Source organism: Bubalus kerabau, chromosome 4 (assembly GCF_029407905.1).
Source record: "Bubalus kerabau isolate K-KA32 ecotype Philippines breed swamp buffalo chromosome 4, PCC_UOA_SB_1v2, whole genome shotgun sequence".
Taxonomy (NCBI): domain Eukaryota; kingdom Metazoa; phylum Chordata; class Mammalia; order Artiodactyla; family Bovidae; genus Bubalus; species Bubalus kerabau.
Window position 1 is genome coordinate 110,566,084 of NC_073627.1, and position 26,019 is coordinate 110,592,102.

At 40.4% G+C, this 26,019-nt stretch overlaps 1 long non-coding RNA gene across 8 annotated transcripts in view; it reads right to left on the minus strand.

The window, feature by feature from the left end:
- The window catches only part of LOC129650091 (uncharacterized), an 87,326-nt gene that overhangs the window by 52,278 nt on the left and 9,029 nt on the right, over positions 1-26,019 (minus strand). The gene's annotated exons all lie outside the window — the stretch shown is intronic.

Below are 26,019 nucleotides of genomic sequence, written 5' to 3' on the forward strand. Positions count from 1 at the left end.
TAACTGTTGCTTCTTGACCCACATACAGGTTTCTCAGAAGACAGGTAAGGTGGTGTGGTATTCCCTTCATTTTAAGAATTTTCCACAGTTTGTTGTCAGCCACAGTCACAGGCTTTAGAGTAGTCAATGAAACAGATGTTTTTGTGGAATTCCTTGCTTTTTCTATGATCCAGCAGATGTTGGCAATTTGATCTTTGGTTCCTCTGTCTTTTCTAAATCCAGCTTGTACCATCTGGAAGTTCTTGGTTCATGAACTGCTGAAGGTTAGCTTGAAGGATTTTGAGCATAACCTTGCTAGCATGTGAAATGAGTGCAATTGTACAGTAGTTTGAACATTCTTTGGCGTTACCTTTCTTTGGGATTGGAATGAAAACTAACCTTTTCCAATCCTGTGGCCACTGCTGAGTTTTCCAAATTTGCTGGTATATTGAGTGCAGCACTTTAGCACCAGCACCTTTCAGGATTTTAAATAGCTCAGCTAGAATTCCATCACCTCCACCAGCTTTGTTCATAGTAATGCTTCCTAAGGTCCACTTGATGTCACACTCCAGGATGTCTGGCTCTAGGTGAGTGACCACACAATTGTGGTTATCTGGGTCATTAGAAAATCAATGTACAAGTACAGTTGCATTTCTACACAGTAACAAGGAACTATCAGGGGAAAAGAAAAAAAGAAAATAACCCCACTTACAATTGTAACAAAGAGAAAAAAATACCTAGGAATAAATTTAACCAAGGAGATGAAAAACATGTACACTGAAAACTATAAGACACTGAAGAAAGAAACTGAAGAAGACACAAACAAGTGGCAAGGTAGACCATGTCCATGCATTGTTATACCGTGCAGAGTAATCTACAGAATCAATGCAATCTCTGCTGAAGTGCTAATGGCATTTTTAAAACAGGACTAGAGCAAACAATTCTAAAAGTATAGAATGACAAAAGACCACAAACAGCCAAAGCACTCTTGAGAAAGAAGGACATAGCTGGAGGTATCACACTTCTTGATTTCAAACTTTATTACAAAGCTATAGTAATCGAAACAGTATAGTATTTGCATAAAATTAACACATAGACCAATGGGACAAAATTAAGGGCCCAGGCATAAGTCTATGTATACATGTTCAATTCATTTATGACAAAGTAGTCAAAAACACACAGTGTGGGGAAAACAGTCTCTTCAATAAATGGTTTTGAGAAAACCAGACAGCCACATGCAAAAGAAAGAAACTGGACTACTCTCTTAACATCAAATACACAAAAACCAAGTCATTTGGATTAAAGACTTGAATGTAAGACCTGAAGCCAGAAAACACCTAGAAAAAAACAAAGCGGGTAAGCTCCATGACATCAGTCTTGGCAACATTTTTTTTTGGATTTCACACTAAAAGCAAAGGCAACAAAAACAAACATGTGGGACTACATCAAATTTAAAAATTTCTGGGGGTTATGTCAGCATTGTGACAGCATAAGATGCTCTTCCTTTCTTAAACAACTAATTATAAATCCATCCAGGAACAAAGGTGCCTTGGTGGAGAGTGTGGGACACAGTATCTGTCATATGCCAAGGATCCAGGAGGACTCTCACCCACTGGTGTATTCAAAAATAGATAGAACAATCATGGAAAAGGCTGTGGAGTGGGCAAACCTGCCTTACTTCCTTTCAGTGCAGTGGGGGAAAAAATATCTATAATATGCTGTCCCTGGTGGCTCAGACTGTAAAGAATCTTCCTGCAATATGGGAGACCTGGGTTCAATTCCTGGGTTGGGAAGATCCTCTGGAGGAGGGCATGGCAACCCACTCCAGTATGCTTGCCTGGAGAATCCAATGGACAGAGGAGCCTGGCAGGCTACAGTCCATGGGGTTGCAAAAAGACAGACACGACTGAGCGACTAAGCACAGCACAGGGAAAATTTCCACAGGCTAAAGAATTCATAGAATTCCAGTCTGCCTGAGGAGAGATTCCAGCACACTATTGGAGTGGGTCAAATGGATCCCAGCCTTATCATGGCGAAGGGGCTTGCACAACTCAATGAATCTATGGGCCATGCCCTGCAGGGCCACCAAAGATGGACAGGTCATAGTGAAGAGTTCTGACAAAACGTGGCCCCCTGGAGGAGGAAATGACAAACCACTCCAGTATTCTTGCTGCAAGAACCCCATGAACCCTATGAAAGGCAGAAAGATATGACACTGGAAGATGAGCCCCGTAGGTCAGTAGGTGTCTAATATGAGACTGGTGAAGAATGGAGGGCAATTACTAATAGCTCCAGAAAGAATGAAGTGGTCGGGCCAAAGCAAAAACGACGCTCAGTTGTGGATGTGTCTGGTGGTGAAAGTAAAGTCCAATGCTGTAAAGAACAACACTGCATAGGAACCTGAAATGTTTGGTCCATGAATCAAGGAATTGGATGTGGTCGAGCAGGAAAGGCAAGATTGAAAATAAAAATCTTAGGAATCCGTGAACTTAAATGGACAGGACTGGGCGAATTTAATTCAGATAACCATTATATCACTCCTGTGGGCAAAAAATCCCTTAGCAGAAATGGAGTAACCCCTCATAGTCAACAAAAGAATCCAAAATACAGTACTTGGGTGCAACCTCAAAACAACAGAATGATCTTGGTTCATTTCCAAGGAAAACCATTCAACATCACAGTAAACCAAGTCTATGCCCCAACCACTGATGCCGAAGCAACTGAAGTTGACTGGTTCTATGAAGACCTAGAACACCTTCTAGAACTAACACCAAAATAAAGATGTCCTTCTCATCATAGGGGATTGGATTGCAAAAGTAATAAGTCAAGAAATACCTGGAATAACAGGCAGGTTGGCATAGGAGTACAAAATGAAGTAGGGAAAAGGCTAACAGAGATTTGTCAAGAGAACGTGCTGGTCATAGCAAACACCCTTTTCCAACAACCCAAGAGATGACTCTATACACAGACATTACCAGATGGTCAATACCAAATCATATTCTGTTCTTTGCAGCCAAAGATGGAGAAGCTCTATACTTTCAGGAAAAACAAGACCTGGAGCTGATTGTGGCTCAGATCATGAGCTCCTTATTGCAAAATTCAGGTTTAAATTGAAGTAGGGAAAACCAGTAGGCCATTCAAGTATGACCTAAATCAAATTCCTTATGGGTATACAATGGAGATGATGAATAGATTCAAGGGATTAGATCTGGTAGACAGAGTGCCTGAAGAACTATGGACAGAAGTTTGTAACATTGTACAGGAGGCAGTGACAAAAACCATCCCAAAGAAATGCAAGAAGGCAAGGTGATTGAGGACACTGTACAAATAGCAGGGGAAAGAAGAGAAGTGAAAGGTAAGGGAGAAAGGGAAAGATATACCCAGCTGAATTCAGAGTTCCAGAGAAGAGCAAGGAGAAATAAGAAGGCATCCTTAAGTGAACAATGCAAAGAAATGGAGAATAATAGAATGGGAAAAACTAGAGATCTCTTCAAGGAAATTAAAGATATCAAGGGAACATTTCATGCAAGAATGCATACAGTAAAGAACAGAAATGGTAAGGACCAAATCAAAGAGAAGAATAAGAGATTAAAAAGAGGTTGCAAGTATACACAGTTCAGTTCAGTTCATTTGCTAAGTCGTGTCCAACTCTTTGTGACCCCGTGAATCGCAGCACGCAAGGCCTCTCTGTCCATCACCATCTCCTGGAGTTCACTCAAACTCACATCCATCGAGTCAGTGATGCCATCCAGCCATCTCATCCTCTGTCGTCCCCTTCTCCTCCTGCCCCCAATCCCTCCCAGCATCAGAGTCTTTTCCAATGAGTCAACTCTTCACATGAGGTGGCCAAAGTACTGGAGTTTCAGCTTTAGCATCATTCCTTCCAAAGAAATCCCAGGGCTGATCTCCTTCAGAATGGACTGGTTGGATCTCCTTGCAGTCCAAGGGACTTGCAAGAGTCTTCTCCAACACCACAGTTCAAAAGCATCAATTCTTCGGCGCTCAGCTTTTTTCACAGTCCAACTCTCACATCCATACCTGACCACTGGAAAAACCATAGCCTTGACTAGACGGACCTTTGTTGGCAAAGTAATGTCTCTGCTTTTGAATATGCTATCTAGGTTGGTCATAACTTTTCTTCCAAGAGGATCTATAGAAAAAAACTCTTAATGACCTGAATAACCACAGCCAGACATGCTGGAGTGTGAAGCGGGCCTTACAAACATTACTATGAACAATGCTAGTGGAGGTGATGGAATTCCAGCTGACCTATTTAAAATCCTAATAGATGCTGCTAAAAAAGGGCTGCACTCAATAGGCCAGAAAATTTGGAAAACTCAGCAGTGGCCACAGGATTGGAAAAGGTCGATTTTCATTCCAATCCCAAAGAAGGGAAACTCCAAAGAATGTTCAAACTATTGTACAGTTGCACTCATTTCACATGCTAGCAAGGTTATGCTTAAAATCCTTCAAGCTAGGCTTCAACAGTATGTGAACCAAGAACTTCCAAATGTACAAGGTGGATTTAGAAAAGGGAGAGGAACCAGAGATCAAATTGCCAACATCTGCTGGATCATAGAAAAAGCAAGGGAATTCCACAAAAACATCTATTTCTGCTTCATTGACCATGTTAAAGCCTTTACTATATGGTTCACAACAAACCATGGAAAATTCCTAAAATAGATGGGAATACCAGACCACCTTACCTGTCTCCTGAGAAACCTGTATGCATGTCAAGAAGCAACAGAACCAGACATGGAACAACAGACTGGTTCAAAATTGGGAAAGGAGTATAACAAGGATGTATATTGTTACCCTGCTTAAGTTATATGCAGAGTACATCATGCGAAATGCTAGTCTGGATGAATCACAACCTGAAATAAAGATTGCAAGGAGAAATACCAACACCCTCACGTATACAGATCATATCACACTAATGGCAGAAAGTAAAGAGGAACTAAGGAGCCTCTTGATGAAGGTGAAAGAGAAGACTGAAAAAGCTGGCTTAAAACTCAATATGAAAAAAGAAAACTAAAATTATGGCATCTGGTCCTATCACTTCATGGCAAACAGAAGGGGAAAAAGTGGAAGCAGTGACTAATTTTATTATCTTGGGCTCCAAACTCACTGTTGATGGTGACAGCAGCCATGAAATTAAAAGATACTTGCTCCTTGAAAGAAAAGCTATGACAAAACTAGACAATATATTAAAAAGCAGAGACATCATTTTGCCAACAAAGGTCTGGCTTTTCTAGTGAAAGTGAAGTCGCTCAGTCATATCCAACTCTTTGTGACCCCATGGACTGTAGTATACCATGCTCCTCCATCCATGGGATTTTCCAGGCAAGAGTACTGGAGTGAGTTACCATTTCCTTCTCCAGAGAATCTTCTCAACCCAGGGATCTATCCCAGGTCTCCCGCATTGTAGGCAGACGCTTTACCATCTGAGCCACCAGGGAAGTCATGTACAAATGTGAGTTGGACCATAAAGAAAGCTGAGCACTGAGGAATTGATGCTTTACAACTGTGGTAATGCAGAAGACTCTTGAGAGTCCCTTGGACTATAAGTAGATCAAACCAGTCAATCCTAAACAAAAACAACCCTGAATGTTCACTGGAAGGACTGATGCTAAAGCTGAAGCTCCAATACTTTGGCTACCTGATACGAAGAGCCAACTCATTGGAAAATACCCTGATGCTGGGAAAAATCAAAGGCAAAAGGAGAAGGGGGTGGCAGAGGATGAGATGATTAGATAACATCAGCGACTCAATGGACATGAATTTGAGCAAACTCTGGGAGATAATGGAGGACAGAGGACCCTGGCATAGGGTTGTAGTCCATGGGGTCCCAAAGAGTCAGAAAATACTTAGCAACTGAACAACCACAGCTGGAGTGTGAAGGTTACAAATGTGAACATAATGGAGAGGAGAAGCACCTCTGCAAAACCTTCCTCCTCAACAGCAACACCATATAGGGATAACTGTCTGGCAATAATGGAGACCTCTCCTCTGATGGAGGTGCAAAGTGGTCAATGCCTGCTCAGCTATCTCAGTTGTGTGGGTCATGGATGGAGAAACCCTTTTCTCTCCAGTAATAGAGTTTCGAGGTGGGACCTCCATAACTAGAGGGAGTAAGGACAAAGTTTAAGAAACTTAGAAGAATGTCAAGGGGACATAGTTCCTCCTTCTGCTTCAGAACTTCAGCATGAAGTCCACCTGTAAGCTCTGGGAGTACCCCAACCTGAAGATCTCCCCACTGGGTCCATGGTGTTCCCAATACCCTAAGTGCTAAGCCTATGCCTCCACCCACTCTGCTGTCACATGCTTGTGCATCCTCCCAAGTGAAGCCATGAGAGTAGGTCCAGTAATTGGACTGCTCTCAGAAAAGCAGACAAGCGTCTGTGGGCTAGTGAGAAAACAAGCTAGAGTTACAGTGCCTTCTCCTGGAAAACGAAAGAGAGATTTTCTGCAGGCAGCCTGGTGAAACATAAGAATTCTGCCACAAGAGGGAGCAAGAAGAGTGGGGGCAAGTCTACCCATTCAAAAGCGGAGAAAACACCAGGCATACCACCACCAGTGAACAGTACCCCATCTGAAGGCAACCAATACAGACTTGAGGAGGTGTCTGCTACTTCAAACCTGAAAACAGCAAGGAACATAAAATAAAAGAAATGTTTTATCCCCCAAGATATCTATCATTCTGCAACAACAAAGCTCAAAGGAACAAACATCATAATCTAGCTGAATTCCAAAGAATTCCAAACAGCTGTTTTGAAGCAATTCAGTGAGCTACAAGAAATCTCATAATGACAACTCAGTAAAGTCTTAAAAAAAAAAAAAAAAAAAAAAAAAAGGATCACAATGAGTTCTTTACCAAAGAGAGAGAAATGTTTAAAAAGGAACCAAACAGAAATTGTGGAGTTGCATAATTTAGTGAATGAGATACAAGATGCAGTAGAGAGCATCTGCAGTAAAGCAGATGGAAGACAGAATAAGTGACTCAGAGGATAAATAAGTTTGAAATAATACAAAACAGAAAAAAGAATAGTACACATTGAAAAAAGCCTGCATAATCTATGGGAATCTGTCAAAAAAATCAGAATAATTGGGGTTCCAGAAGAAGAGAGGAAAGAGTGTATAGATAGCTTCCTTAAAAAACAGTAGCTGAGAACTCGGAAACCTGGCAACACACAAGTTCATAAAGCTAATAAATCACCCTGTTACCTCAACGCCTAAGACTTTCTCCAAGACACATCTTAATGAAACTATCAATAAAGAACCCTAATGGCAGTCAGGGGTGGGGTGGGGTAGGGAAAGTAGTAATACACAAAGAAGTCCCCATTGGGTTATCAAAAAATCTCTCAGCAGAAATTTTACAAGCCAGGAGAGAATGAAATAATATATTCAAAGTGTTGAAAGAAAAAATGCCAAAAATCCTCTATTTGGCAAAGTTATTCCTTAGATATGAATAAGAAATAGATTTTCTCATACAAACAAAAGCTGATAGAGTTACTGCTAGACCTGCTGTGCAGGAAATGGTATAGGAGTTCTTCAGACTGAAATGAAATGACTACAGTAATCAGTAACATTAAAATAAAAAAGAACAAAATACATTGGTAAAGGTGAACAAACAGATTTAGAAAACTCTAATTCTATAATAGGATGATGAACCATTTAAATTCAAATGTTAACAGCTTAACTATAAGTTAAAGAGTATCAAAAATATACTATACCTGGTTAGTGAATATATGATGTAAAACGAGGCAACTATGACATCAAAAATATAAAGGGAGAGAGTAAAAGGGTGTATCATTTTTGTAGGTGATCAAAGACAAATTGCTGTCATTATAAAATGGCTGTTTTATCTAGAAGATCTGTTATGTAAGCCTCATAATAACCACACAAAAAAAATCTAGAGTAGATTCACAACAGGAGAAAGGATTTGTGGAGAGGGGAACAAAGCATACCATCATAAAAAATCAGCAACTTACAAACGTAGGCAGAAAGAGCAGGAAAAAAAAAGAAATACAAAGCAACCAGAATGCAATCAATAAAGTACCACTATTAAATCCTTACATATTAATAATTATTCTAAATAGAAGTGAAACTGAATTCATCTCAAAAGACACATATGGCTAGGTGGATCAAAAAAAAAAAAGAAAGACCCAACTATATACCACCTACAAGATCTACTCACTTCAGTTTTAAGGACATGTATACGTTCCAAGGAGAAGGAAATGGCAACCCACTCCAGTGTTCTTGCCTGGAGGATCCCAGGGATGGGGGAGCCTGGTGGGCTGCCGTCTATGGGGTCGCACAGAGTCGGACACGACTGAAGCGACTTAGCAGCAGCAGCAGCAGCAGCATATGTTCCAAGTATATAGGAATGAATGAAGATATTCCATGCAAGTGGAAACCAAGAAAAAGAAGGATTACTATATTTATATCAAACAAAACAGACTTTTATTCAAAAGTTTAAAAAGACAAAAAGGTCACTATACAATGATAAAGGGATCAATTCATCAAAATGATATATTTTTAAAATATATATATACACCTGAAATGGGAGCACACAAATATATTAAGCAAATATTAACAACCTAAAGGGAGAAATAGGTAACAACACAGCAATCGTAGGCTACTTCAATACCCTCACTTTTAGCAATGAATAGATCACTCAAAAAATATAAAAAACCAACAAGGACTTCCTGGGTGGTCCAGGGGTTAAGAATCCACCAGCCAATGCAGAAGATAAGGGTTCAATTCCTGGTCCAGGAAGATTCCATATTTTGGGGGGTACCTAAGGCATGCACCACAACTACTGAAGCCCACTGTGCCCTGGAGCCCACACTCCACAACAAGAGAAGCCAGCACATTGAGAAGCTCGTGTACTGCAACTAGAGAAAGCCCCAGTGCAGCCAAAAAATAACCCAAAAATGAACCAAGAAAGAGAACCAACAAGGAGGACTTGAGCCATATGTTAGACCAAATAAACCTAATAGACATATATAGAACATCCCATCTAACAAGAGCAGAATACACTTTCTCAAGTGTACCCAGAATATTCACCAGTACAGATCACGTGACAGACACAAAACAAGTTTCAGCAAATTTAAGAGGATTGAAATCATACCAAGTATCTTTTCTGACCACAATGGTATGAAACAAGAAATCAACAAGAAGAAAGCTAGAGAATCTATTCCTTACCTTGTTAACAAATCCTTTGAACCTGACTCGAAAGTAAAAACTCTTGGCAAAACAACAGCCTTACCTAATTTAGGTCCCATTGAGCTGTACACACCCTGGGCCCTGTCCTGCCAGGGCACAAAAGTTGATTCACAGTCCCATCTATGGGCTGAGCATAGTACCCGGTCCCAGCGACATAGTAAGTATGACCAGAGAAATCAGGAAACTGCAGAGTCCACATTACAGCCTGGCTAGGGTAGGGGGCCAAGCCAGCAGTCCTCGCCAGCTGCTCTCAGCCACCTCGTACCACTTCGGAGTTCAGGCACAAGCCCCAACCAAGAGGAGCCCCAGAGAGTAATTCCCCACCTACCGAAGGATGTTACTAGCAGACACGTCCAGCTACTGAAACTCAGCGAACTGCTGGGCCAAAATGAACCTGTTAAGTCTGGAAGAGGAGACCACTTACTCAAATACACAGATACCAACATAAGGAAACAAGGATCATGAAAAATCAGGGAAACATGTCACCAAGAGAAACTCATAAATCTCCAAGAACTGACCCTGAAGAAATGGACATCTGTGAACTGTCAGACAAAGAATTCAGAGTAATACTCTTTATAAAAATTTTTTATTTTACTAATTTAAGAAAAAATATTTGGCCACACACACAGCATGTGGGATCTTAGTTCTGCAGCCAAGGATGGAACCTGTGCCTCCTGCAGTGGCAAGCAAAGAATCTTAACCACCCCTGCTAGGGATACTCTTAAAAGTGATACCCTTAAAAGAAGTTTAGTGAACTGCAGGAACACACAGACAACTAAAGAAAATTGGGAAAAACGTGCATGAACAAAAGAAGGTTGACAAAGAAATAGAAGGCATAAAAAATTGAAATCCAATAGTTGAAAAACAGAAAGCTTCAAAAGCAGACTCAACCATACTTCCCTGGTGATCCAGTGGTTAAGAATCCACCTTCCAGGCAGGGGACATGGGTCTGATCCCTGGGAAGATTCCACATGCTGTGGGGCAACTAAACCCACAATTACTGAGCCTGTGCTCTACAGCCCGAGAGCCACAACTATCGAGCCCATGTGCTGCAGCCGCTGCAGCCCACTGCACCCTAAGCCTGCTCACTATACCAAAGGAAGCCAGCGCAATGAGAAGCCCGTGTACTGCAACTTGAGTTTCTTGCGACAACTGGAGAAAGCCTGTTTGCAGCAACAAAGACCCAGCACAGCCAGGAATAAATATTTTTTTAAAAAACTTAAAAAAAAAAAAAAAAGTACACTCAACTACGTGTAGGTGAGAATTAATGACCTAGAAGACAGGATATTTGAAATTACCAATCAGAGGGGCAAAACAAAAAAGAATGAAGAGTAAAGAGAAAAGGGGGGATGGGATAAACTGGGATAAATGGGACTGACATATATACACTGGGGTTCCCTAGTGGCTCAGTTGGTAAAGAATCTGCCTGCAACGCAGGAGACTTGGGTTCAATTCCTGGGTTGGAAAGATCCCCTGGAGAAGGAAATGGCAACCCACTCCAGTACTTTTGCCTGAAGAATTCTATGGACAGAGAAGCCAGGCAGGCTACAGTCCATGGGATCACAAAAATTGGACACAACTGTGCAACTTCCTTTTTTTATATACACGCCTATGTATAAAATAGATAACTAAGGAGAACCTACTATATAGCACAGGGAGCTCTACTGAATGTTGAGTTCAGTTGCTCGGTCATGTCCGACTCTGTGACCCCATGGACTGCAGCACACCAGGCCTCCCTGTCCATCACCAACTCACCAAGCTTACTTAAACTCATATCCATTAAGCCAGTGATGCCATCCAACCATCTCATCCTCTGTTGTCCCCTTCTCCTCCTGCCTTCAATCTTTCCCAGCATTAGGGTCTTTTCAAATCAGTCAGCTCTTCGTATCAGGTGGCCAAAGTTTTGGAGTTTCAGCTTCAACATCAGTCCTTCCAATGAACATTCAGGACTGATTTCCTTTAGGATGGACTGATTGGATCTCCTTGCAGTCCAAGGGACTCTCAAGAGTCTTCTCCAACACCACAGTTCAAAAGCATCAGTTCTTTGGCACTCAGCTTTCTTTATAATCCAACTCTCTCATCCATACATGACTACTGGAAAAACCATAGCTTTGACTAGACAGGCCTTTATTGGCAAAGTAATGTCTCTGCTTTTTAATATGCTGTCAAGGTTAGTCATAGTTTTTCTTCCAAGGAGCAAGCATCTTTTAATTTCATGGCTACAGTCACCATCTGCAGTGATTCTGGAGCCCCCAAAAATAAAGTCAGCCACTGTTTCTACTGTTTCCCCATTTATTTGCCATGAACTAATGGGACCAGATGCCATGATCTTAGTTTTCTGAATGCTGAGTTTCAAGCCAACTTTTTGACTCTCCTCTTTCACTTTCATCAAGAGGCTCTTTAGTTCTTTGCTTTCTGCCATAAGGGTAGTGTCATCTGCATATCTGAGGTTATTGATATTTCTCCTGGCAATCTTGATTCCAGCTTGTGCTTCATCCAGTCCAGCATTTCTCATGATGTACTCTGCATATAAGTTAAATAAGCAGGGTGACAATATACAGCCTTGACGTACTCCTTTCCCAATTTGGAACCAGTCTGTTTCACGTCCAGTTCTAACTGTTGCTTCTTGACCTGCAAACAGATTTCTCAGGAGGCAGGTAAAGTGGTCTGGTATTCCCATCTCTTTCAGAATTTTCCACGGTTTATTGTGATCTACACAGTCAAAGGCTTTGGCATAGTCAATAAAGCAGAAGTATATTTGTTCTGGAACTCTCTTGCTTTTACGATGATCCAGTGGATGTTGGCAATTTGATCTCTGGTTCCTAGGCCTTTTCTCGGAGAAGGCAATGGCACCCCACTCCAGTACTCTTGCCTGGAAAATCCCATGGACGGAGGAGCCTGGTAGGGTGCAGTCCATGGGGTCGCTAAGAGTCGGACATGACTGAGCGACTTCACTTTCACTTTTCACTTTCATGCATTGGAGAAGGAAATGGCAACCCACTCCAGTGTTCTTGCCTGGAGAATCCCAGAGACGGGGGAGCCTGGTGGGCTGCTGTCTATGTGGTCGCACAGAGTCGGACACGACTGAAGCGACTTAGCAGCAGCAGGCCTTTTCTAAATCCAGCTTAAATATCTGAAGTTCACGGTTCATTTACTGTTGAAGCCTGGCTTGGAGAATTTTGAGCATTACTTTACTAGCATGTGAGATGAGTGCAATTGTGCAGTAGTTTGAGCATTCTTTGGCATTGCCATTCTTTAGGATTGGAATGAAAACTGACCTTTTCCAGTCCTGTGGCCACTGCTGAGTTTTCCAAATTTGCTGACATGTTCATGGTGACCTAAATGGGAAGGAAATCCAAAAAGGAGGGGATATGTGTATACATATGGCTGATTCACTTTGCTATACAGCAGAAACTAACATAACATTGTAAAGCAGCTATACTCCAATAAAAATTCTTTACAAAAAAAAACAATGGAAAACACTTTAAAAAATAATAGTCATATTATGAGACTCTTAGAAGAACAAGAATGGGACAGAAAGTATGTTTAAAGCAGTAACAAACTGCAGTAACTTCCCAAACCTGGGGAAAGAAATGAGCATCCAAATCCATGAAGTCCAAAGGATCCCAAATAGATTGAACTTGAACTAGAACAGGGATGCACCAAGACACATTGTAATCAGGTTGTCAAAAGACAAAGATGAAGAACCTCTCTGGCAGGAGGATCAAGATGGCAGAGTAAGGGAACATAGAGCTCACCGCTCCCCGCCCCAACAAATACATAAAAAATGCATCTACATGTAGAACAATTCTCTTGGAAAACTAACTGGAAAGTGGCAGAACTCCTGTAGAACCAAGTCTACAAGAAAGATTCCTGCATAACTATATAGAATGGGGAAAAAAGCATTAGGTCGGGACACCTGGGAGGCATCTAAGAAGAAAAGAAAGAAGAGATGGGTGGACTCTTACCCTGGGGAGTGAACACACAAACCATTCCTAGTCCTGGAATCCTACATGAAAGAGACAAGCCACCCGCTTGGAGAACCACTAGGACAAACAGAAGGGCTGGAGAAGCTCACGCTGTACTCATGAGGAGCGCATGGGTGCTGGCTTGGCAACCGTCAGGGCTGAGAGAGCTCTGTACTAGCAGCCACCACCTCCTCATGCCCCCCAGTCCAAGCTGAACAAACATCCTGGCCCTTCTCACTCTACACCACAGCTTGGCATGGGATCTAGGGAAGCCACGTTCTTAAAAAAGACTTGATTGAGCAACACAGAGATGGCCAAGGGGCCTGGGAAGTACTCCAGGTGAGGCAGTGGTGGCCACTGTTGGTGAATAGTCAAATAGCACCACTGAGTTAGACCAGATCTCTGGTGGCAACACAGTCCAAGCCCCTGTGACCAACATACCACAATCCCCACTCCCAGCCAAGTGCACACTCCCACACTACTGCTTGCCACTGGATCTAGGGCTTCTAGGTCCTGGAAGAAGACTCAATCTAGGGACACAGGAGCAGCCGAGAAGCCTGGGGTGTGATCCAGGTGGGGCAGCAGCAGCTTCTCTTGGCACTTGCTCAAACAGTGCCCCAGAAGCAGCCCAGAGCTTTGACACCAGTACAACCACTTCAATTCCTATAACCAGAAGCCCCAAACCCTGGCCCCAGTACAGCAAATGTTCTGGGCCTGCTCACTCTATACCATAGCCTTGCACTAGATTTTTGATGCTCACAACAGGGGAAAGGGTGTGGCTTTGGGCTGCATCTGAGTGGAACCACAGATGCCTATGCAGGCAGCACATCAGACCTCTTCAAATACACCAGCCCTGCTGACTTCAGCACTCCTCTCTTTTGGGCTAAAGGCCCCAAAGTAGGGAGAAGGAATAACACACACTCAAAGAGAGCAGAATCTGGATAACCTGACACCCATACCCAGACTCTAGCATCTGGGGAGCAGACCTCATCCCTGACAGGGCAGCAACAGCCATGCAGAGAAGGAAGGCCTGCCTCACATCCTGCATAGCCTTTAACTCTACCAACACCAACCACAGCCCCTACCAAAGTGACCGTGGTCAGCACACCTTGAGAAAAGACGTGGCTGGTGTCCACATCAAATCCAGCCTTCACACCAAAAACTGGACACACAATAGAACCCAGGTCTCTGGCATTGCAGGCGGGTTCTTTACCAGCTGAGCCACAAGGGAAGCCCCCTATACAGGGAATACTCCCACATAAAAGCAGCCGTTAAAGCCACAATAGTTAACTGTTTCATCCAAATCCATAGAAACAGAGATTTTGTTTTGTTTTCCTAAACAAATTTTAGGAAGAGTTCTTTTTTTAAAAAAAAAAGGGGGGAGAAAGGTAAAGGAACTACTCCCAATTGAAAGAGAGCAAGAGAAAAACCCTGAAAAAAATAAATAAAACAGTTAATTACCAGACACTGAGTTCAAAAATTTGGTAATAAAAATGCTAAGAGAGAATATCCCTATAAACAGATCATTTTAACATGAAAGTAAAATGATCAGATACTAGGGCATAAAATAAGACTCAACATATTTAAGAGTATAGAAATTCTCTCAAGCATCTTTTCTGACATATCAGCATGAAGCTAGAAATCAGACACAAAAATGAGGAAAAATAAATGTTTTTATGAAAAGTAAACCAATCGAAAATAGATAATTTCCGCCCACACCTAGCAGCCACACCACTGGCAAGCCTGCACCTGCACCACTCAGGATCTTTGAATTAAAGAGACTGAGTGGGGGAACAGTTAAGATGGCAGAGTAGTAGGACAGGAGCTCACTTCCTCCCACCAATACATCAAAAATATATCTACATGTGAAACTGTTCTCACAGAATATCTACTGAATGCTGACAGAAGACCTCAGACCTCTGGAAGGGCAAGAAAATTTCCATGGAACCAGGTAGGACAAAAGAAAAAAAGCAAGAAAGGAATCAGGATGGGACCTGTGCCCCTGGGAGGGAATTGTGAAAGAGGAAAGACTCCTGAATGCTGGGAAATCCCCTGACAAGTGGGAAATCAGCCAGGACAGAGGAAGAATTTTGGAACCTCAGAGGAGAACGTAGCGACCAGTTTGCAGCAGCTAGAATGAAGAGAAACCTGCATAGGTGGTGAGTGCCACCACTCTGCACTCTCCAGCTTAAGACATATATTCACTGGTATGGGCAGGCTATGGTTTTTCCTGTGGTCATGTATGGATGTGAGGGTTGGACTGTGAAGAAGGTTGAACGCTGAAGAATTGATGCTTTTGAACTGTGGTGTTGGAGAAGACTCTTGAGAGTCCCTTGGACTGCAAGGAGATCCAACCAGTCCATCCTAAAAGAGATCAGCCCTGGGATTTCTTTGGAAGGAATGATGCTAAAGCTGAAACTCCAGTACTTTGGCCACCTCATGCAAAGAGTTGACTCATTGGAAAAGACTCTGATGCTGGGAGGGATTGGGGGCAGGAGGAGAAGGGGACGACAGAGGATGAGATGGCTGGATGGCATCACCGACTCGATGGACGTGAGTCTGAGTGAACTCCAGGAGTTGGTGATGGACAGGGAGGCCTGGCGTGCTGCGATTCATGGGGTTGCAAAGAGTCGGACACGACTGAGCAACTGAACTGAACTGAACTGAACTGATGGGCAGGGGCTGGGTGTAGGAGCTCAGATTTTGAAAATCAGACCCAGGGAGAAGACTGGAGCAGGATGCACAGAAAGAGCCTGAAGTAGCTGGAGTCTGGTGTGACCACACCTGAGGGTGTACGCAGAGGAAGCCTGGGCCTCCTTAGAGGTCAGGCACAATTGGGTGAACAGTGTGCAAGGGGAGCAGTGGGACTAACCATTACAGCCTTTTTTCCTATGCAAGGCAAAAGAGATCCTAAATGATACAATAAAACAGTTAAACTTAATTGGTATTTTCAGGACATTACATAAAAAACAAACCCAGAACACACATTCTTTTCAAGCACACATGACATGGTCTCTAGGACTGACCACATACTAGGACATAAAATAAGACTCAATATATTTAAGAGTATAGAAATTATCTCAAGCATCTTTTCTGACATATCAGCATGAAGCTAGAAATCAGACACAGAAAAAGAAATGAGGAAAAATAAAATTACTACATGGAAATTAAACAACATGCTATTAAAAAACCAATGACTCAACAATGAAATCAAAGAGGAAATTTAAAAATACCTTGATGGAGAAGGGAATGGTAACCCACTGCAGTAGTATTGCCTGGGAAATCCCATGGACAGAGAAGCCTGGAAGGCTACTGTCCATGGGGTTGCAGAGTTGGACATGACTGAGCAAATAACACACACACTTTGTTATACTGGATGAGAGCCTGAGGTTTTTGAACTGGAAACTTCCTGAAATCTCTGTCTCCACACAGTTATCATAAATGTAATAAAAGGATGCTCTTTGATAAAAATAAAATAAAATTAAAATGCCTTGAGACAAACAGCAATGAAAACACAACCATACAAAATCCATGGAAGTCAATAAAAGCACTTATTAGATAAAGTTCATAACAATACAGATTTTCTTCAAAAAAGAAAAAAAAATCTCTTATAAACAACCTAATGTACAATTTTTAAAAATTAGAAAAGGAAGAACAAATAAAACCTAAAGTCAGCAGAAGGAGGAAAACAATAAAGATCAGAAAGTAAATAAATAAAAGAGAGATTTTTTTTTAATATAGAAAAAAATCAATAAAACAAAGAGCTAGTTCTTTAAAAGGGTAAACAATACTGACAAACCTTTGGCCAGGCTCACCAAGAAAGAGCGAGAACCCAAATAAACAAAATAAGAAATGAAAAGAGAGACACAACAACCAATTTGTGCAAATACGAAACACCATAAGGGAATGCTATGAACAATTATTTGCCAACAAATTTGACAATATAGAAGAAGTAGACAAGCTTCTAGAAACAGACAGCCCACCAAAATTCAATCAAAAAGAAACAGATAATTTGAATAGATGGATCATTAGAGGTGAAATAGAATCTGTAATTTTAAAACTCCCTGCAAATAAAAGTCCAGGCCCAGAGAGCTTCACAGGAGATTTCTATCAAATACACAAAGAAGAACTTATACCAATCCTTCTCAAACTCTTCCCAAAAACTGAACAAGAGGAAGCACTCCAAAAGATATTTTATGAAGCCACTATCACCCTGATACCAAAACCAGACAAAGATACAACCAAAAAAGAAAATTATAGACCAATATCTTTGATGAATGCAAGTACAAAAATTCTGAACAAAATATTAGCAAACTGAATCCAACAACAGATAAAAAAGATCATGCACCACAACCAAATGGGATTCATCCGAAGTTAACAAGGATGGTTCAACATATGCAAAATCAATCAATCACCACATAAACAAAAGAAAAGACAAAAATACATGATCATCTCAATAGAGGCAGAAAAAACATTTGACAAAATTCAATATCCACAAGACAAAAAGTCTTACCAAAGTGGGTAAAAAAGGAATGTATCTCAACATAATAAAAAGCCATTTATGACAAACCCACAGCCAATATAATACTCAACAGTGAGAGGCTGAAAGCGTTCTAAATCTGGAACAAGACTTCTCACCTTTTCTATTCAACATAGTCTTGAAAGTCCTAGCCACAGCAATCAGATAAAGAAAGGAAATAAAAGGTATCCATACTGGAAGGGAAGACGTAAAAATGTCATTATATGTAGATGATGTGATTCCATACATAGAAAACCATAAATACTCCACACAAAAAATACTAGAACTGATGCATGAATTCAGCAAAGTAGCAAGAAACAAGATTAATATACAGAATTTGGTTGCATTTCTTTACACTAACAATGAAATATTAGAAAGGGCATATAAAAAACAATACCTTTCAAAGCTTCGCTGGTGGCTCAGCAGTAAAGAATTTGCCTACCAATGCAGGACACACACGTTTGATCCCTAGTCCAGAAGCTTCCACATGCTGCAGAGCAACTAAGCCCATGTACAACTATTGAGCCTGTGCTATAGAGCCCAGGAACTGCAACTATTGAACCCATGCACCACAACTACTGAAGCCTGCACAACCTAGAGCACATGCTTCACAACACAAGAAGCCACTGCAATGAGAAGCCCACACACTGCAGTGAAGAGCAGCCCCCACTGCAACTAGAGAAAAGCCCGTGTAGCAACAAAGACCCAGCACATGCAAAAATAAACAAATATATACTTTTTTTAAAAAAAGAGAGAAAATCTGAGCAGGAACATAAGAGGCTACACACTGTGGAGAAACAGACTTAGCAAGATTAGTTCAGTGAAGTTAAACAAATAAACAACAAAGCAAATAAAGCGATACTTTCAAAATTGCAACCCCCAAAATAAAATACTTAGGAATAAACTCCTGACCAAGGAGGTGAAATACTTATACACTGAGAACTACAAAACATGAATAAAAAAAAAAAGTGCAAATGATTCAAAAAATGGAAATATATTTGACATCCTTGGATGGGAAGAATTAATATTTTTAAATGGCCATACTACCCAAAGCAACCTACAGACTTAATGCAATCCCTATCAAATTACCCATGTCATTTTTCACTGACCTAGAACAAATAATCCTAAAACTTATATGGCCCCATAAAAGACCCCAAACTGCCAAAGCAATCCTGCAGGAAGAAAAAAAATAAAGCTAGAGGTATAACCCTCCCAAACTTCAGACTATACTACAAAGTTACAGTAATCAAAACAGCATGGTACTGGCACAAAAAAGACTCATAGATCAATGGAACAGAATAGAGAACGCAAAAATAAATCCACTCCACCTACAGTCAATTAATCTATGACCATGGAGGCAAGAATATACAATCAAAAAAAGATACTCTCTTCAACAAGTAGTGCTAGGAGAACTGGACCTCATGTAAAACAATGAAATTAGAAAATCCCTTCATACCATATATAAAAATAAACTCAAAATGGTTTAAAAGACTAAAACATAAGACATGAAACCATAAAACTCCTAGAAGAGAACATATATGAAACACTCTTCAACATAAATCGTAGCAATATTTTCTTGGATTTCCCCCCCACAGCAAAAGAAACAAAAGCAAAAATAAACAAATAGGACTGAACTGAACTTAAAGGCTTTTGCATAGCAAAGGAGACAAATGAAAATGAAAAGACAACCTAAGAAATGGGGGGATATATTTTCAAACAATGCAACTAACAAGGTTTTAATTCAAGATAGAGAAAGACAACTCATACAACTCAGTATCCAAAACATCCATCCAATCAAAAGATGAACAGAAGAACTGAATAGACATTTTTCTAAGGAAGACGGAGAAGGCAATGGCACCCCACTCCAGTACTCTTGCCTGGAAAATCCCATGGACAGAGAAGCCTGGCAGGCTGCAATCCATGGGGTTGCACAGAGTCGGACAGCACTAAGCGACTTCACTTTCACGTTTCACTTTCATGCATTGGAGAAGGAAATGGCAACCCACTCCAGTGTTCTTGCCTGGAGAATCCCAGTGACGGGAGAGCCTGGTGGGCTGCCGTCTATGGGGTCACACAGAGTCGGACACAACTGAAGCGACTTAGCAGCAGCAGCAGCAGCTAAGGAAGACATACAGTTGGCTAATAAGCACATGAAAAGATGCTTAACATCACTAATTATTAGAGAAATGCAATTCAAAACAAGATGTCATCTCACACCTATTAGAATGACTGTATCAAAAAGTCTAAAATAACAAATGTTGGCAGAGATGTGAAGAAAAGGGAACTCTTGAACACTACCGCTGGGAATGTAAATTGGTGCAGCCACTATGTATGGGACTTTCCTGGTGTTATAGGGGATAGGGATCCATATGCCAAGGCAGAGGACACAGGTTCAATCCCTGGCCCAGAAAGGTTCCACATGCTACAGAGCATCTAAACCATGTACCACAACTACTGAGCCCACATGCTGCAACTGAAGCCTGTGTGCCTAGAGCCTGTACTTCACAACAAGAGAAGGCCCCACAATGAGAAGCCCATGCCCCACAACGAAGAGTAGCCCCCACCCACCACAACTGGAGAAAGCCTGCATACAGCAAAAACCCAGTGCAATCAAAAAGATAAAATCATTAAAAAAAAAAAATTAAAAAGAAAACAGTATGGAGGTTTCTCAGAAAACCAAAAATTGAATTCCTATGTGATCCAGCAACTCCAATCCTGAGTGTATCTTCAGAAAATCAAAAACATGCCTCCCCTAAAAATGCATACATCCCAATGTTCACAGAAGCATTATTTATAATAGCCAAGCTATGAAAGCACCCCAAGGACTTATCAACAGATGATTGGGTTAAAAAGATATGTGAGATTTTATATATATTGTGAAAGTGAAAGTTGCTCAGTCATGTCTGACACATTGAGACCCCATGGACTATACAGTCCATGGAATTCTCCAGGCCAGAATACTGGAGTGGGTAGCCTTTCCCTTCTCTAGGGCATCTTCTCAACCCAGGGATCAAACCCAGGTCTCCCTCATTGCAGGCAGATTCTTTACCAGCTGAGCCACCAGGGAAGCCCAAGAATACTGGAGTGGGTAGCCTATCCCTTCTCCAGTGGATCTTCCTGACCCATGAATCAAACAAGGGTCTGCTGCATTGCAGGAGGATTCTTCACCAGCTGAGCTGCCAGGGAAGGCCATAAGTGTGTGTGTGTATATATGCCATAAAAAAGAATGAAGTACTGCCATTTGTAGCAACATGAAGGGAACTAGAGAGTATGCTTAGTGAAATAAATTATATAGAAAAAGACAAATACTATATGATATTCCTTATATGTAGTATCTAAAAAATAACACAAATGAATGTATATACAAAACAGACTCACAGACAGAGAAGACAAACTGTGGTTATCAAAGAGTGGGGAGGGACAAACTACAGATGGGAGATAAATGGATACAAAATGCTATTTATAAAATAATAAGAAAAAAGGATTTTCTGTGTAGCACAGGAAGTTATCTGTAATAAAATTTGCCCATTAACTGTAATAACTTTTAATGGAATATAGCCTGCTAAAATATTGAATTGCTATGCTGTACACCTGAAACCACCCCTAAAGTTTAAAGCAACTATGCTTCAATTTTTAAAAATCAAAGAGAATGAAAGAATTTTGAAGAGAGAAGTTACATACAAGGGAATCCCAATAAGACTACTGGCAGATTTCTCCACAAAAGCTTTTCTGACTAGGAAATAGTGGGATGACAGATTCAAAATATTGAAGAAAAAAACTGTCAACAAAAATCTATGCCCAGTAAAACTGTCCTTCAGAAATGAAGGAGATATAAAGACTTCCCCAAATAAATAAAAGCTGAGGGACATTATCTTTATTATACCTGTCTTACAAGAAAAGCTAAAGGGACTTTTTTGAATGGAAGTTAAACTGAAAAATTAACATCATAAAAATGTAAGAAAGCAGCCTAAGGCTCACTGGTACAGCAAATATATAGTCAAAGTTAGACTCTATAATATGGTAATGGTGGTACATAATTCATTTACTACTCTAATTTAAAAGTTAAAAACAAATGTAAAGATGACCACAGCTACAACAATTTGCAATTACTATACTATACAATACAAAGGAGAAGGCGATGGCACCGCACTCCAGCATTCTTGCCTGGAGAATCCCGTGGACGGAGGAGCCTGGTAGGCTGCAGTCCATGGGGTCGCTAAGAGTTGTGCACAACTGAGTGACTTCACTTTCACTTTTCACTTTCATGCATTGGAGAAGGAAATGGCAACCCACTCTTGGAGAATCCCAGGTACAGGGGAGCCTGGTGGGCTGCCGTCTATGGGGTCGCACAGAGTCGGACACGACTGAAGTGACTTAGCAGCAGCAGCAGCATACAATACAAAAAATACATCATATTAATGACTGAAAATGTGATGGGGAGAAATAAAACTGTAAAGTTTAGGAACTCTATCCAAGTAAAGTTTTTATCAGTTTAAAACAGGATATTAGGCAAATACAATAATTTTAAGATATTCTATGCAAGTTTCATGATAACAAGGGAAAAACCCATAATAATTACACAAAAGAACATGATAAAGAAGTAAAAGCAGACTGACACCAAAAGACCTCAAAATGTATTTTTTAAAAAAGCAGAATGAGAAACTAAGATAAAATGGATTTACAAAATAGCAAGTGAACAATTAACAAAACAACAATAGTATTAATAGTTCTTTATCAATATTTACTTGAAATGGAAATGGTTTAAACTCTGATCAAAAGACATAGAATGTCTGAATGTATATAAACACAAAAACAAAAAACAAGATCTAATGATACACTGCCAACAACAGACTCACTTTAACCTTAAAGACATAAATAAACTGAGAATGAAGGGATAAAAAAAGATAGTGCAAAGAAATGGTAACCATCCCAAATGAAAACAGAGGTTGCTAGGTATACTTTTATTAGACACAACAGGCTTTAAAAAATGGGAAAGAGACAAAGATGGTCACTGTATGATGATAAAGGTGCCAATTCATCAAGAAGATTTAACAATTGTAAATTCTGTGTATCCAACATGCTGCTGATGCTGCTGCTAAGTTGCTTCAGTCGTGTCCAATTCTGTGCGACCCCATAGACGGCCTCCCACCAGGCTCCCCTGTCCCTGGGATTCTCCATGCAAGAATGCTGGAGTGGGTTGCCATTTCCTTCTCCAATGCATGAAAGTGAAAAGTGAAAGTGAAGTCACTCAGTCGTGTCCGACTCCTAGCGACCCCATGGATTGCAGCCTACCAGGCTCCTCTGTCCATGGGATTTGCCAGGCAAGAGTACTGGAGTGGGCCGCCATTGGGAGCACCCAAATCGATAAAGCAAAAATTAACAGAGCTAAAAGTAGAAATAAGCAGCAATACAGTAATAATTGGGGACTTTAATACCCCACTTTCAACAATGAATACATCATCCAGAGAATCAATAATGAAATAATGAATTTCAGCACTACAGACTGATGAGCTTAACACACTTACATAGAACATTCTGATGACAGCAAAATACACATTCACGTCAAGCTCATCTGGGATATTTTATAAGATAGAGACCGTATTTTAGGCCATAAAAGAAGCCTTAACAAATTCAGGAAGACTGAAACCATACAAAGTATCTTCTCTGATCACAAAAATATAAAGCTAGATATCAGGAGCAAGAGTACAACTGGATGATTAGTGAATACGTGGAAATTAAAGAACTTTTCCTGAACAACAAATGAATCAAAGGAGTAATTAAAGGGAAAATATATAAGTGTCTTGGGGTAAATAAACATGGAAAAACAAAACTTACATATGTAGCCAGAACAGTTCAAGGAGAAAAAACGTATACCAATAAACATCCACATGAAGAAACAAGATCCCAAACAACCTAACTACACCTTAAGAAACTAGAAAAAACACAAATTAAGCCCAAAGTTAACAGAAGGCAATAAATAATAGAGATTAAAGCAAAAATAAATAAAACACAGGAAGGAAAAAACAACTAATTAACAACTATATAATAGACCAATTATTAGCAAGGAGATTGAATCAGTAATCAAAAATTTCACAACAAAGAAAAGCCCAGGTCCAGATGGCTTCATTGGCATATTTTACCAGGCATAATTTAAAATTAATCCTAATACTTCCAAATTTTCCCCACAAAATCAATGAAGTGGAAATACTCCCAAACCCAGGTAACGAGGTAAACATCATTCTAATACTAAAGCCAGGAAAGGACACTACCAGAAAACTACAGGCCAATATCCATGGTGAATATAGATGGAAATAGTCTCAACAAAATACTAACAAACTGAATTCAGTAGCTTATTGAAAGGATCATACACAATGATCAAGACAGATTTATTCACGGGATGCAAAGATGGTTCAACATGCACAAAATCAATGAGATACATCACAATAATAGAATCAAAGAAAAAAAATCACATAATCACACTAAGTGAAATAAGTCAGAGAAATACAAATACTGTATGATATATCACTAGCATGTGGAATCTAAAAAAAGCTAAACTAGGGACTTCTTGGTGGTCCAGGGGCTGACTCTGAACTCCCAATCTAATTCAATGACCAGGGATTGAGCCCTGGCCCCAAATGCAGGGGGCCAGGGCTCAATCCCTGGTCATTGAATTAGATGCTGCATGCTTCAACTAAAGATGCCGCACGCCACAGTTAAAAAATCAAAGATGCTGCATGCTGAAAATAAGCCCAGCACAGACAATTATCAGTTCAGTTCAGTTGCTCAGTCGTGTCTGACTCTTTGCAACCCCATGAATTGCAGCACGCCAGGCCTCCTTGTCCATCACCAACCTATATATATATTTTAAAGCCAAAGTTGAAAAAACAGCATAGAATGATGCTTACCAGAGGCTGAGGGGTGGGGCTGGGGTGGTGTCAGGGAAAAGGAGAGATGTTATTTAGGTGTACAAACTCATATATAAATAAATCCTGGAGATCTAATGTACAATACAGTGATTATAGACAATGATATTAAGATAATATTATATTTTAGATGTCAAACTTGATAAGAGACTAGATCTTAAGTATACTCACCACAGAAAAGATAATTATGTGATATAATAAAGGTGTTAGCTAATGTTAAACTTATGTATTGCAATATGATTACCATTGTACCAAGTCAACATTTTTTATACCTTAAATTTACATAATCTCAATTAAAATAATAAAAATGAAAAGCTTGTGTAGAGCAAAGGAAACCATTAATAGTATGAAAAAGCAACATACAGAATGTGAGAAGATATTTGCAAACCACATATCTTAAGGGATTAATAACCCAAATAAATAAGGAACCCTATAATTGAATTTTTTTTAATCTGATTTTAAAAATGGGTGGAAGAACCAAATATACAAATGGCCAACAGGTACTTGAAAATGTGCACAAATATCAGTAATCAGGAAAATGAAAATCAAAACTACAATGAAGTATCGCCTCATATCTTGGAATGGCTAGTCTCAAAAAGACAAACGATAACAAATACTGTTGAGGATATATAAAAAATGGAACCTCTGTTCACAGATAGCAGAATTAATATTGTTAAAATAGCCATACTACCAAAGCCATCTACAGCTTCAACACTGCTGCTGCTGCTGCTGCTGCTGCTGCTGCGTCACTTCAGTCGTGTCCGACTCTGTGAGACCCCAGAGACGGCAGCCCACCAGGCTCCGCCGTCCCTGGGATTCTCCAGGCAAGAACCCTGGAGTGGGTTGCCATTTTCTTCTCCAATGCATGAAAGTGAAAAGTCAAAGTGAAGTCGCTCAGTGTGTCCGACTCTTAGCGACCCCATGGACTGCAGCCCACCAGGCTCCTCCATCCATGGGATTTTCCAGGCAAGAGTACTGGAGTGGGGTGCCATTGCCTTCTCCGACAGCTTCAACACAAACCCCATCAAAATAACAAAGGCATTCTTCACAGACATAGAAGAGACAATCCTATATTGTGTGGAACCACAAAGACCTTGAAAAACCAGAGCAATGCTGAGGAAAAAAACAAAAAGATAAAACCACAAACCACACTGCAAGGTCATAATAATAAAACAGTATAAGATACACTGACACTAAAGTAGCCAGATAGACCCATGGAACAGAATAAAGAGCTCAGAATTTAATCCTGGCTTGTATGGTCACATAATGTTCAACAAGGGAGCCAAGAATACCCAGTGGGGAAAGGATAGGGTCTTGAACAAACGGTGCTAGAAAAACTGGAGAAACATATGCAGAACAATGAAATTGAACCCCTAATATAACTCACAAAAATTAACTCAAA